At 39.5% G+C, this 13,711-nt stretch overlaps 1 long non-coding RNA gene across 1 annotated transcript in view; it reads right to left on the bottom strand.

Annotated features, from left to right (window-relative positions):
* Nucleotides 1-1,330: 1,330 nt before the first annotated feature.
* LOC132826848 (uncharacterized) overlaps nucleotides 1,331-13,711 on the bottom strand; it is a 34,925-nt gene continuing 22,544 nt past the window's right edge. Inside the window, exon 3 of the long non-coding RNA XR_009645921.1 lies at nucleotides 1,331-1,529. This is a non-coding gene — a long non-coding RNA (uncharacterized LOC132826848). The remainder of the gene's footprint in view (nucleotides 1,530-13,711) is intronic.

Genomic DNA, 13,711 nt, shown 5'->3' with positions numbered 1-13,711 from the left:
AGAAATTCGACTTCTAATTGCTGATGGATTGTAGAATTCCTGTGGGAGCAGACCATTTGGCCCATCAAGTCCACACTGATCCTTTGAAGAGCATCCCACCCTATCCCGGTAACCCCGCATTTCCCATAGCTAATCCACCTAGCCTGCACACTATGGGCAATTTAGCATGGCCAATCCTTAAACCTGCACATATATGGACTGTGGGAGGAAACTGGAACACCTGGAAGAAACCCATGCAGAGAATGTGCAAACTCCACACAGTTGCCCAAAGGTGGAATTGAACCTGGGTACCTGGTGCAGTGCTAACCACTGAGCCACCAGGCCACCCTATGGTGGTGGGTTCTGTAGCTTAAGTTCTGATTTAAATTTGGCACTTTGTTTCCTTTTACTCCCGTAAAACCACTCAAGGCCAGGGTCATGGATATAGTGTTGTGGATGTCGAGACTAAATATTATTTTTCTAATAGTGAACTCTGAGGTTATGTCTTTTCAGGTGCACATGTTCTGCTTGTCTTTCTCTTGTGGCTTGTCATACTAAACATAGGTTTGTGAAGTATAATCTGGGAAAGAGTTTTTCAACTGCATAAATTTGTTCTGTCTTGGACTTGCTCCACTCCTAATCACTTCAACTGAGATTAGAACTTACAGAGCGTAGTCACTGGCACTTGGGGGTCCTTGCAGTCAATGAGGTCCACCTCGTCCCAATCACTACACAGAGTGAAACTGGATTCCTCTGGCTGGCAGTTGGATCATGTAAAATGTCTGCCTGAACAACTTAAGCTGAATCACAAGAAAATGTACAGGTTAAGGAACATGCAAAGAAATGTATACAGATATGCTAGCCGGTTCTCTGCATGAGGAAATAAGAGTGGAGGTGGGGAATTGCAAAATAGAATTTGGGGAGAGTTTTTGTTTGGGGTGCTGTGCACAAATAAAAGCAGACAAACTGTCCCCAGACTCTCCCATCTGCAAAACGATTATCAGTCAGTGTGGCAACATTACTGGTGTTTCAATATTTTCAACATGGGCAGAAAGACATTTTTGTGGAATGGAATGCAGAAATGATTGCGCTGAATCAGATACTTGATGCAGCAGAATGAATCCTGAACAGTTTGCAAATATTTCAACCTTTTCATGTGGAAACAATCTCGATTTAATCTCCAGCAATGATAGCTGTACTGCGCCAAAGTAAGGGATGAGAGAAAAAAAAGCACGGTTCTTAAAATGGCATTGTACAAATACTTAACTTGAATGGGTTAATGCATTAATTCAAATAGGAATATCTTCCAAATTGGATAGCAATATTTACAAAATGTAATTTCATGGGCATGAAGTCAATTTTTAAGCTCAATTATGGACTACAGAGTGTAGCTCACTCCATTGTGCCTTACGACATAAATGGAGAGACTTTTTTTTCTGCTAATAGGTTGAAGATAGGATGCGTATCCAGATGTATTCTAAAATTAAACTGGCCACCCGTGGGTTAGAACTGATGTCACTCATCAACAGCGGAAATAGCCATTCTGTGATCTGCAAAATACAAAACAAAACAGCATTATCACTAACTAACTGTAAGAACCCCCTCTGATCCTTATGTATGTATAAGCACTTTGATTTATCACTGATGCTCTCAAGGTAATTATTATTGTTGAATTATAGCAGAATACATGTTAAGAATCGGTGGTATGGTGGCTTGGTGGTTAACACTGCTGCCTCACAGTGCCAGGACCCTGAGTTCAATTCCTGCCTCGGTGACTGTCTGTGGGGCTGACTATTTGCACATCCTCCCAGTGTCTGCATGGGTTTCCTCCCACAATCCAAAGATGTGCAGGTCAGGTGAATTGGCTATGCTAAATTGCTTGTAGTGTTAGGTGCATTAGTCAAGGGTAAATCTAGGGGAATGGGTCTGGGTGGATTACTCTCCAGAGGGCTGTTGCAGGCCGAAGGGCCTGTTTCCATACTGTAGGGAATCTAATCTAATCAATCAATGATAGTAGAGCCATTAGTATGTTGAAGTGAATAATGTACAGGCATTTAAAGGGAACCTAGATCTGTACATGACAAAAAAAGAAATAGATGGATAAGGTGGGATGATACAGAACAGGAAAAAAGCATTTGCAGAGCATGAACACTATCACAGACCAGATGGGCTGAATGGCCTGCTTCTGTTCTTTACAGTCTAGTTACCTCTACCAAAGTAATTGCTTAGCACTTGTTTTCAAATGGTAAATTGTCCTATCTTGCATGTTCAAAACTGGAGTTGACAGGTTTGACATGAAACAATTAAAGCTCCTTTTGAGCTTTGCTAACTGGTTAGTGTTATATGTTTGTCAAACATATTCAAACTGAATAGCTCCGCCGCTGCAGATTTGTGAATGCAATGGGATGAAATTTCTCAGATGTAACAATAGTCAGCTTTCTTTGTAGCATTTAAGACAGAGGTACTTTTGAAGAATAAAATTATTTGCACTCTGCATCCAGTGATAATATTAATTAGTTCTCATTTAGATGGAACGAGGGTCATTGACAGAGTGAGGGTGCTCCCTGCTTCCTTCAGCACTCTCTCACCACAAGCTAGCTGTGTGCCTGACAGCCCTGCTCATAAGAAATCTGAAAGCAATGAATTGTCAGGAGTTCTTGGGAAAATCAGCTTGAATTGTAAACAAATTAAGATACAGGACACCTAGGTGGGACACTGGATCATTTTACTTTATTTGAACCTGAGATACATTCGAAAGGCACAATGTTCTGAAGGGAAAAAAAAACCCAAATAAATAGTCATTTCTAAAAAATAAGTAGAGTGAGAATGAGTGGTGGGTTTCACCTCTCTAAATGTATTGGGGAGTTTAAGCGCATTATGAAAATTTGATTGTACCACAGCACGTCTAGTGTTACAAAGGCATGACCGATGTGTTGGGCCCCTGTGGTCTAACTAACTATAACAAAGCTGCTTTCATGTGTCAGAGAAATGATATTAAACAGTCATCTCCCTGCCGAGTTGTGTGGTCAGCAAGGAGTCTCATGTATTTTAAACAAATGATCAGTTATTATTATGAAAAGAGAGCAGTGCGGGAGCTGGAGAAATCTGAAATGTTGCCCGTTCTGTGCTGGCTTGTTCTGCATTGTATCTGCTTTGCCTCCTGCACTATGTCATGTCTGTTAGATGCACTTGGACCAAAACACAACCTCCTGCTCCTGTGCCCTCTTTCCCTCACGAAAATTGTAAACATGCTTTTAAGTTTCGGCTTTGTCTGTCCTGTATAAATATTTAAGCCGTGAATATGGATAGATATGGAAACAACTTGTAGAATTCCTGGAAGGAGAAAAAGGTAAATGGTCAAGTTGATTTAATCGAGGTTGGATTTATATAGGATATTCTGGCACAGAATTGTTGTGGGTTGCCATTTTTCTACAAAGTATCTTTCAAAATAAAGGTCAAATAAAAAATGTGTAAACAATTCGAAACAGAAAATATCTTATTTTCTGTTACTTAACTAATGTAAATATGAAAGTCTTGTCTTGTCTTAACATAGCCCAGGCATCCCATTTACCACAAAGGGCAAAACCAAGCAAAAGGTTGATTTTTGTACTTATAAAGGAACGTTGATGATCTCAGAGTGTCCCAATGTGCCTTACAATGAAACTCATTTGAGGCTATTTACTGTTTTGATGTCGGGAAAATGTAAGAAATCTGGGAGCCAATTTGCTCACACACGACACCAATAAGGTACCTCACTACACTTCCCAAGGTGCTCTATTTCAGGTGATGCATTAAACCAAGGACCCATTTTTTTTCTCGTAAATGCACTTTGAAAACTCATGTCCCTAACTTAAGGGAGACCAGGAAGTTCTCTCTGATGTCCCAGGCAAATATTTATTCCTCCACCAACATCATAACAACAGATTGTCTGTGAGTCAACTTCTTGTAGTTAGTGGGGACTGCTATGAGCAAATTATCTTCTGTGATTCCTATATTACAGCAGTGACTATATTTCACGAGTGTCTGTAAATTGCTGCAGGACCTGAGTTAGATACTATATGAATGTAATTCTACATTTTCTTCTCTCTTAGGTCGATCTGAACCTGTTAACATTCAGGTGGAAAAGGTAGCTGAAAAGGTGTTGCTGGAAAAGCGCAGCAGGTCAGGCAGCAACCAAAGAGCAAGATCCTGCTCTTTTGATGCTGCCTGAGCTGCTGCGCTTTTCCAGCAACACATTTTCAGCTCTGATCTCCAGCATCTGCAGTTCTCACTTTCTCCTCCAGGTGGAAAAGGTATCCTTGGCTTCTTTTTCTTAACATTTTTTCAGCACAATCTATTTTGTTCAACTTAAGCAGTCCATCAAGATTTTTTCCACTCCAACATTGTAGGTCTGAAGTGACAAGATAGTTCAATATCAGATCTGCACACCCTGTCACAGGTGGGAGAGACACTCTTTGCGGTAGCAGGTAGCAGGTAGCAATCCACATCAGCGAAAGAAAGTACTTTTGCAATCATTCCATTTAAAACAATTTCCAAAGCAGCAACCACTGTATCAAATGCTGTAAAGTTACATTCTCAGCTAAATTTTGAGCTATAGGGAGAGGCTGAACAGGCTGAGACTGTTTCCCCTGGAGTGTCGGAGGCTGAGGGATGATCTTATAGACGTTTATAAAATTATGGGGGGCATAAATAGGATAAATAGGCAAAGTTTTTTCCCTGGGGTCAGGGAGTCTAGAAGTAGAGGGCATAGGTTTAGGGTGAGAGGGGAAAGCTATAAAAGAGACCTAAGGGGCAACTTTTTCACGCAGAGGGTGGTACTTGTGTGGAATGAGCTGCCAGAGGATGTGGTGGAGGCTGGAACAATTGCAACATTTACGAGGCATTTGGATGGGTGTATGAATAGGAAGGGTTTGGAGGGATATGGGTCAGGTGCTGGCAGGTGGGACTAGATTGGGTTGGGATATCTGGTCGGCATGGACAGGTTGGACCGAAAGGTCTGTTTCCATGCTGTACATCTCTATGACTCTATGACTCTATAAATGATTATTTTCAGACCTAAACTGTTCCATTTAGTTCCAGAACTGTCTGTTCGCTCCTCACAACTGCTGCCACATATCTGGCTACTTTCTAAATTCCCCAGAAACGTTGAGGATCACTATGATGGAGGGTTCTACAGGGCAGAAGTGACGAATGATCATGATCAGCAATCAGAAACTTCTTCAACACAAAATATGACAGAGTTGTGAAGTAGACATCTAGGGATGCAAGCCCTCGAAGCAGCTAATCTCAATTGTGAGAGTGTGCATTTCTGTAGCGCCTTTAAAGAAGAGTCCAAAGGGCTTCACAAAAGTGGAACACAGAAGTGCTCCTGAGATAAAACGATGAATTTCTGCAGAAAATTACTGAGGGATAGAATGAAGATATGCAAGTGGGATTGATCAATCAGGAACCAGCTTATTCTTATCTCTTAACATTTACTCTTTTTAATTATCTAAAAGTCCATGTGTTGTTTTGTTCGCTAATAAGGAACCGTCACCACTGGAAGTGCTTCTGTCTTATCATCAATTCAAAGGCTGGCTAAACCGGGAGTATTGCACTCTTGTAAGTCTGATCCAGAATTGTCTAAACGTGTTTGTTAAAGAAAAAGATCTGTGTTCCTAAGATTGATTGCCGAGCTCAGATGAATACTTTTCAAACATGTAATTAAGAGATTCAGTCAGTGTGCAGGCACAGATTAAACAGCTCATGGATGGAGGAAGCAGCTTCCGTTTATCTGCGAGGTGCATTTTCCCTGCTCCTTGTGGGCTAAACAATGACAAATTGGTGTTTAGATTTTGACTATAAATGGGTAACAAATTCACTTTAACGGGAATGTGAATCCATGCAGTGATACAGCGAATGACTGAGCCATTCAAACCAAAGAGTTCTATTAATTCTAAATTCATTTTATGATTTGATGTAAGAAGGCAGAAAAAAAACCTCCTGATAATTTACACTTTCAAGATAAAATGAGCAGCATCTGTAATGAATTAAAGAGTAACCCATGGGAGACTCTGTTGCAAATACTTGTGCAGTGTAATATTAAACAATACAAAGCAGCATTTCCCGCAAAGCCAGTAATGGGTTTGTGACAGAACGTAGATAGAGAAGCACTCACTCTTTTTGCAGTACTTTCACAATAGACTAAACAATTCTGATTTATCTTCACTTGCTAAGGAGCTAAATCATCAAAGACCTAAAGGGTTAAAGTCACAATTACGGTGTGCTGGTGAGAACAAGGTTTATTATTGGAACTTTTGGTAGCTTCTTTTTAAGTGAAAAATTAAGGTGAAGGAGAAAGGATCAGAGAGCGTTCAATCTAAAACCAAGGTATTAAAATGTCGGAGGCAGCCTGAAAAAATCAAAATGCAGGGGTGACCCCGAACTTGGGTTTTAAAGCATCTTGATTGTGTGTCAAAGTCCCTCCTCCCTACCTTTTATCTCAGCCGGCTTGGCTCTCTCTCTCTTATTCCTGATGAAGGGCTTATGCTCGAAACGTCGAATTCTCTATTCCTGAGATGCTGCCTAACCTGCTGTGCTTTGACCAGCAACACATTTGCAGCTGTCAAAGTGAAGAGGAAGGAATGGAAGGATTTCCACAATTTAGGAAACTTTGAGAATGAATAAGCGCAGGCATAACTTTTGCCAGTGACAGTTGTCTTTCAAAAGCCTCAACCCAAAGAGTAGTGGATAGGTTGACTGCATTAAGAGGAAGCCCATTGGAGCTGTTCAAAAAACTTCACTCAGCAATGAGTTTCGCTTCTGGAGAGAGAAAGCTTTGAATAATAGATGGAAGGATATAAAAAAGTAGTTAGGCAGGGCTGAAAGTTTAATATCCACAGGACAAAATGTCTTAAATACCTTGTTGCTGAGAAAAAATCAGAATTGAATTATTAAAGAAGTAGGCTAATTATCAGATATATCAGTTATTTAGCTATTAGTGTATGAACAGCATTCTTCTGATTTTTTTCTGTTAATCAAACAATCAAGTTAACTTGCATAGTTTAAATAGGTCAGTGGCTCAATTCATATAGCAAAGGAATATCACACAAACGTACAAACTGTCTGTACTCGAATTTTACTAACAAATAGTTACTTGCCTTAAATATTAATAGTTTTATTATTTATATGTCTAACAGAAAGTACACACAGACAAAGTAGAGGTTGAAGAATAGAATATAAATAAAAACATTAATAATGGGTATTCATTTCTTCTAATTGTTTTTAATGCTTTATTTATGAAAGGAAAGGTTACACAATAATTTGTTAATGGAATACTTGAAAAGGAAACAGCAAAGATATCAAAAAGATAGCAGTAATTTGAGCTCATGCAACACCATGTAAAATGACTCATATCGCCGTATTAAATAGGTAGATACGGAATGTTTCTTGAGAACCTCTGGGATAATCACATCTATCTTGATAAACAGCCACAATTTGCAAAGAGTACATATTCTAGCTTTTTGCACAGCCATTCATCGATGCAGGTTTTGCTGAGGGGATTTTTAAAAAAATAGAGATGCTATCAATTGTCCACAATATCCTCTGTGTATTTCAGCATATTTCAGAGGATCTTATCAAAGAGCACTTCCCCTCAGTACTGCTGCATATGGCGAACCTACCTTTTAACAAAAACATCCAGAGTTTCATTTTGATGTTATTATGAAGAAAAAGGTTCTTAGTTCAATTTCTCTGAAACATTTATTCGCATGAATTGATTCGCCTCTCAAATAATCCTTCTTTCTCAGACTGCAGTTAGACTTTAGATATTAGTCTCCCACTGGTAGCCATAGAATCTTAGGAATGATCTGTGTTCATTCAGAAAGGCCCTGTGGTCCAATTATTGAAACAACTCATTGTTTCCTGAATGATTCTATCCCATCTTGATTGCTTCAGTGAGGAGCATATCCAAGGGAGTGAGTCTTGGTTTCATCCGATAGATTGAATTCGGTGAGGGGATGTCAGCAGCCGGCTTTATTTCTCTCACGATTTTCATTTTGAGTGAAATCATTGGGACTAAATACAGACGCAATGTAAAATGCATTACCAACTTGTCATCACCCATCTTACACTATCAACAAATCATCAAGACATGATTTATCTTTGTGTGAAGAAGTATTTCCTGATATTCACCTTAAGGCAATAAATGGCTTTGCTGAAAATCTTTTATTGGCCAAAGTTTATAAAAGGATCAATCCAACCAGAGTATTGGAAGCTGGGACCACTCAAAATCCATTGCTGATCAAGTTAATTTTTATAGGACCACAGCAACATCAGTAGGCTATTTAGCCCCTCAATCTGTTCTGCCATCCAATGAGATCAGGGCTGATTTGTAGCCTAAGCCAATATACCTCTCTTTGCCCCATATCCCTTTTTGATTTGACTCAACAGTAAAAAAATTATCTCAGATTTAAAATTAACAACTAATCCGGCATCCACTGGTGTTTGTTGAAGAGAGTTCCAAATCATCACCACCCTTTGTGTGTAAAAATGCCTCCTAGTATTTCTCATGAACAGCCTCGCCCTGATTTTTAGACTATGTCCCCTTGTTCTAGATCTCTAACCAGTGGAAATAGTTTATCTTTATCTATCCTGTCCTTTCATTTTTTGAAGACGCTAATCAGATAACCATTTAACTGTCTAAAGTCTTGATAAGGCTGGCCTAATTTAGTTAACCTCTCCCCATAAGTTAACCCCTGATATCCAGGTATCATTCTTGTAAACCTATGTTATACTTCCTCCAAAGCTAATACATCCTTCCTAAAGTGTGATGCCCAGATCAACTCACACTACACCAACTGGAATAATTATGTACTGATGGTCAATTTTACATTATATCTCTGAACTAAGTCACCTCCTCAGGAATATCTCTATCCTTAACTCCAAAGAAACCATAGCTGAGAAATTGCTGTTGGGACTGTGGATAAACTTATTGAAGTCACGTGACATTGGTTTGTCCAATATTTTGTTGGAAGAATTTAGCAATTTACTTAAACTGCAAACAGAGGATGGTCACACAGAACTGTTTGTTTTACAATCTAATGAAAATTAAACACAACTGATTCTACAATCCACAATCTCTCACATCATCCTGACTTCCCCATACAACAGAAACATGTCATTGGGGCTTTATATTGTGCATTATGTCACACACAAAGAAATAATGTTCACATTTATATAGAGGCTTGTCACATCTTTGATGAATCTCAAAGTACTTCCCCTACAACTCAGAGTCATTGAGACATACAGCACGGAAACAGACCCTTCAGTCCAACCAGTCCACGCCAACCATAATCCCAAATTAAGCTAGTCCCAACTGCCTCTGCACCTGGCCCATATCCCTCCAAACATTTCCTAGTCATATACTTAACCAAATGTCTGTTAAATGTCTATTAACAAGTGCACTCTGCAGAGAAACATCTCAAAAGTTAATGTTCAGCCAGCCTTCTACTGAGGGGGATGAGACTATAAGGATTTGGGTCAGATAAGTAATTGTTGCTGAGTGATTCCTCTAACCCTTTCAAAACTGGGAATACAAATATATCTGTACAGTATTAGCTTCCAAAGCCTTCAATTCATCCTCTTTCAAACACAGGCAGAGTGTTCTGGTCCAAATGTTCTGAACACAATGTAATAGTTCATTGTGGTTTACATTATTTAGTGCATATTGAATCCTTAAGATAGCAACAGGGTCACATTTGTCATGATGACTCAACAGAACCTCAAATTACTTATGAAAATATTGAACTATTGGACAAGACATGCGTATGCATTTTTTAAAAATAAACACTGCGAGCCAAGCATGGCAGATAATGTAACTTCTAAGAGTGGAATTCGCTGGTTGTTGAACGATTCGCCATGTGAACGTTGCACCTGGAATGTTGCACTTCACCGGCTGTCCAGGAAACTTCAAAGAGAGAAACGTCCAAAAGCAGAAATGTAAGGCAATCTAATTACCCCCTCTACGCAGGAGACCATTATCATGGGTTATATCCAAGAAGGTGGAGGTAAGTCGAAAGAGACATCTGTGTTTTACACTTCCAGGAATATATTGAAAACAAGGGGTGTGCCAGTAAGCTGATGTGCTAGTGTGGACCAGTGAAGGTCACAGCTTGAGGACAACGATTACATACTCAAGTACTATCGGGAACCGTATCTAATGTATTGCGCTGAGGATTGAAGGACTGAGAAGGAAACAAGACAAAATTGTTTGAGCTAATCTGCAAAGGCAAGAATCTTGAAACCAATGACTCTACTGCCAAGGACAGTGCAACCAATATGACCCAAAGTTATATCTGTCAGATAAGCATAATCAGAATAATTGGGGGTAATAGTGGATTGGATAGTGAAGAGAGATTATGTCACTTTGGCACGTTCTTATTTGAAAAGAGAGGATTGAATAACTTTCAGACAGACACCAGACAAGATCCTCCAACGTGTTATGGCTGCAGCTGAGATACCCCACATAGCCATACTCCTGGGGGAGGAGGTATGAACTGGCTGTCCTTCTTAATTCATCTACTACAAACATGGTTGGCCACAGCAAGGTCAATTAAAAAGGATCCCCTTCCTTGTGTATAGCTTTTCCCCTGACAAAATGAATGTGTATGTTTTAAGAAGATCCAAATTAACTGGCCTACCTTGAATTAAAGAAAAATCCACAACCCATTCATCATGAACACTGCAGAGATTGATATGTCTATCTTTTGAACTTCATTTATTCTTTTGGATTGACTTCTCAGTTTCATTTGTAAAGTGTGTGTGTGAATGCATAGCATTAATAATTTTTCATACATTTAGTAGCTAATGAACTCACTCTTCCTCAAACTCAAATTCTAATTCTAAACAGGAACATGCTCATTAGAACGAAACAATCGCTCTTCATTTTCCAATCCACCATACCTCCAAGTATTCTGATTATTCTCTTATGTCAAGAGCTACCATATCCATTTGTATTATGCTCAGGATTCCCTGGAGAGGGAGCAGGTAGTCCCCACCAGCACAATAGAGGCCAATAGAGACCAATGGAGCTTTGCAGGGGGTGAGGTATATGTCCACCCTGGAAAATATGGTCAGTTTCAGTTCCCTTCTATTCATTTCTATTGGCTGTTAGTTTGTAATTTTATTCCAGTGCCCCATCAGGGGATGTTTATCCCAAGTTTGTTCACTTACGAAAGAGGAGAAACTCACCATGGCAAAAGCATAAGCGATGGAGCGACATGCTCCAGAAGTCAAGATCTCATCCAATTCTGCCATAAATCTCACCATTATCCCCTTCACTCAGACCCCTATAAGATTGTGCTCTTTGACTTTATTTGCATGCTTTCCAGATCGTGGCGTCTAACGTTGTCGTTAATGCCATGACTATCTGCCAGAAGACATTACACTGGCCATCACTCATGGTAAATAGCATGCTTCTGAGGAAGGGAAGGACCACAAATCAAACCAAAACAAAAAGCCTATTATAGTTTTAATTTTCATGCCAACTTCCCTAAAAGGCATCAACACTTGATATTATTTCCCTGAAAACTTTGGAGATGTAGGAAAGTAATGTTGCAGGTTCACAAAGACTATAACAGAGTGAATCATAACAAGGAGTTTTCATGGAGACAAAATCCAAGCATTTTCTAAAGTTACCACAGACTGAACTTTGCATAACTATTGCTGTTTCCTCATTATAAATTATTGCTCGACATTGGAATGTGTGCAAGCTTCGCTCAGTTGTGAGTAGTTAAGAGGCAAAATGTTCTGCGGGAGAATCCCATTACAGGAGTTAAGTGAATAATCAAGGCTGATAGGTTACTTTAGCACTGAGGCAGTGCAGCACTGTTGATGGTCCTGTGTGGTGAAATTTCATGATTTGCGACAGTGCTTATTGTTTGCAAACTTGAGTTTTAAAATGGAAGAACCATGTTATAACTTCATATTTTAGCTTGCAATTTGACATTATATGTTCAAAAATGAAAGGCATTGTTTTGGTTTCATTTTCAAGTTATGAGAGGGGTACAGTGTGGACTGGACATTTATTTACATGCATGTAAATGATGTTGTTAAAATCTTTGAGGTGGATAGTTCCATGCATCAGAAACAGGGTAGAAGAGATAAAAAAAAGGCTGTTGTTGAGCAATAAGGTGTCCTAAGTCACAGGGAGACAGAGATAGAAATGGATTCATTTAGAAAATCAGGGGTTTGTTTTCACATAGAGGGTGGTGTGTGTATGGAATGAGTTGCCAGAGGAAGTGGTGGAGGCTGATACAATTGCAACATTATACCTGGATGAGTATATGAATAGGAAGAGTTTGGAGGGATATGGGCCGGATGCTGGCAGGCGGGACTAGATTAAGTTGGGATATCTGGTCAGCATGGGCAAGTTGGACCAAAGCGTCTATATCCGTGCTGTACACCTCTCTAATTTTTGTGAAGTATCATTCCTAGTTTAACCCTTTAATTTCTGCTTAACTGACAATGTGCCAAGTATATCTGTAACCTTCATTACATTGACCAGATGTGATTCCCTCCATTACTAACTCTCTCTCTAATACATAAACAGCAGCTATTTACTGACTTTTCCTTACTGAACTTTGAGAAAAGCCCTGTCAGCATAAACTACTAAAATAATTATGAGGTTTCTTTCCAGCTCTGAAATCCTGGATTGCCACCAAAAAAAACTGCCCTCCTGCTGGGCACAAATTGTTCTTTTTCTGAAGTCAACCTGAAAGCAGCTTTTGAGCAACTGCTCATGTGCCATCGAGATAATGAGGTCGATGGTACAGAAAAGGCCCTTCGGTCCACTGTGTCTGTACTAGTCAAAAACAGCCATGTAACTGTGTAGATCATGAAAACTCAACAGGGTAAACATTCAGCAATTAACTACACAGGTAGCTGACAGTGTCTTTTAACTTAGGTCTTTTAACTTAGGTCTTGAGATATAATATTTGAACTCCCTGTTCAATGACTTTTTGCTGTCTTATAAAAAAAGGCCATCTTCAAAGAGCTAAAACCAAAGTCCACTTTTCACTCAACAACAAAATCCCAATTCTGTATTATAATATGCTGCACACCTCTATCACAACACAGGATAGATTCTAAGGAAGGGGGAAAATTCCACTGGCACGAGCTACCATCTATGGTTCACAAAAGTGTTGACATTTGTATGATGATTAATGCAAGACAATTGTACAATCAGGAATGGCACATTAGAAGATTGGACTTAAAATTTTTAAAAAACAAAGATTGACTAAAAGATTAATAACAGAGGAAGAATAAGAATGTGAGAGAAAGGCTGCTAGAAACATAAAAACTGATATTCAGAGCATCTGAAAATATTTTTAAAAGAAAAGACATAACAAAGTCATTGTTGGTCTAATACAAAGTGAGCCTGGGGAGTATTTTTTTTAGATTAGATTCCCTACAGTGAGGAAACAGGCCCTTCGGCCCAACAAGTCCGCACCAACCCTCCGAAGAGTAACCCACCCAGACCCATTTCCCTCTGACTAATGCACCTAACACTATGGGTAATTTAGCATGGCCAATTCACCTGACCTGCACATCTTTGGAATGTGGGAGGAAACTGGAGCACCCAGAGGAAATCCACACAGACACAGGGAGAATGTGCAAACTCCACACAGACAGGCGCCCAAGGCTGGAATTAACTGGGACCTTGGTGCTGTGAGGCAGCAGTGCTAACCATTGA

Source organism: Hemiscyllium ocellatum, chromosome 23 (genome assembly GCF_020745735.1).
Source record: "Hemiscyllium ocellatum isolate sHemOce1 chromosome 23, sHemOce1.pat.X.cur, whole genome shotgun sequence".
In the NCBI taxonomy this organism is placed as follows: domain Eukaryota; kingdom Metazoa; phylum Chordata; class Chondrichthyes; order Orectolobiformes; family Hemiscylliidae; genus Hemiscyllium; species Hemiscyllium ocellatum.
The sequence above is the reverse complement of the archived record's forward strand: the minus strand, read 5'-3'. Positions and strand labels throughout refer to the sequence as shown.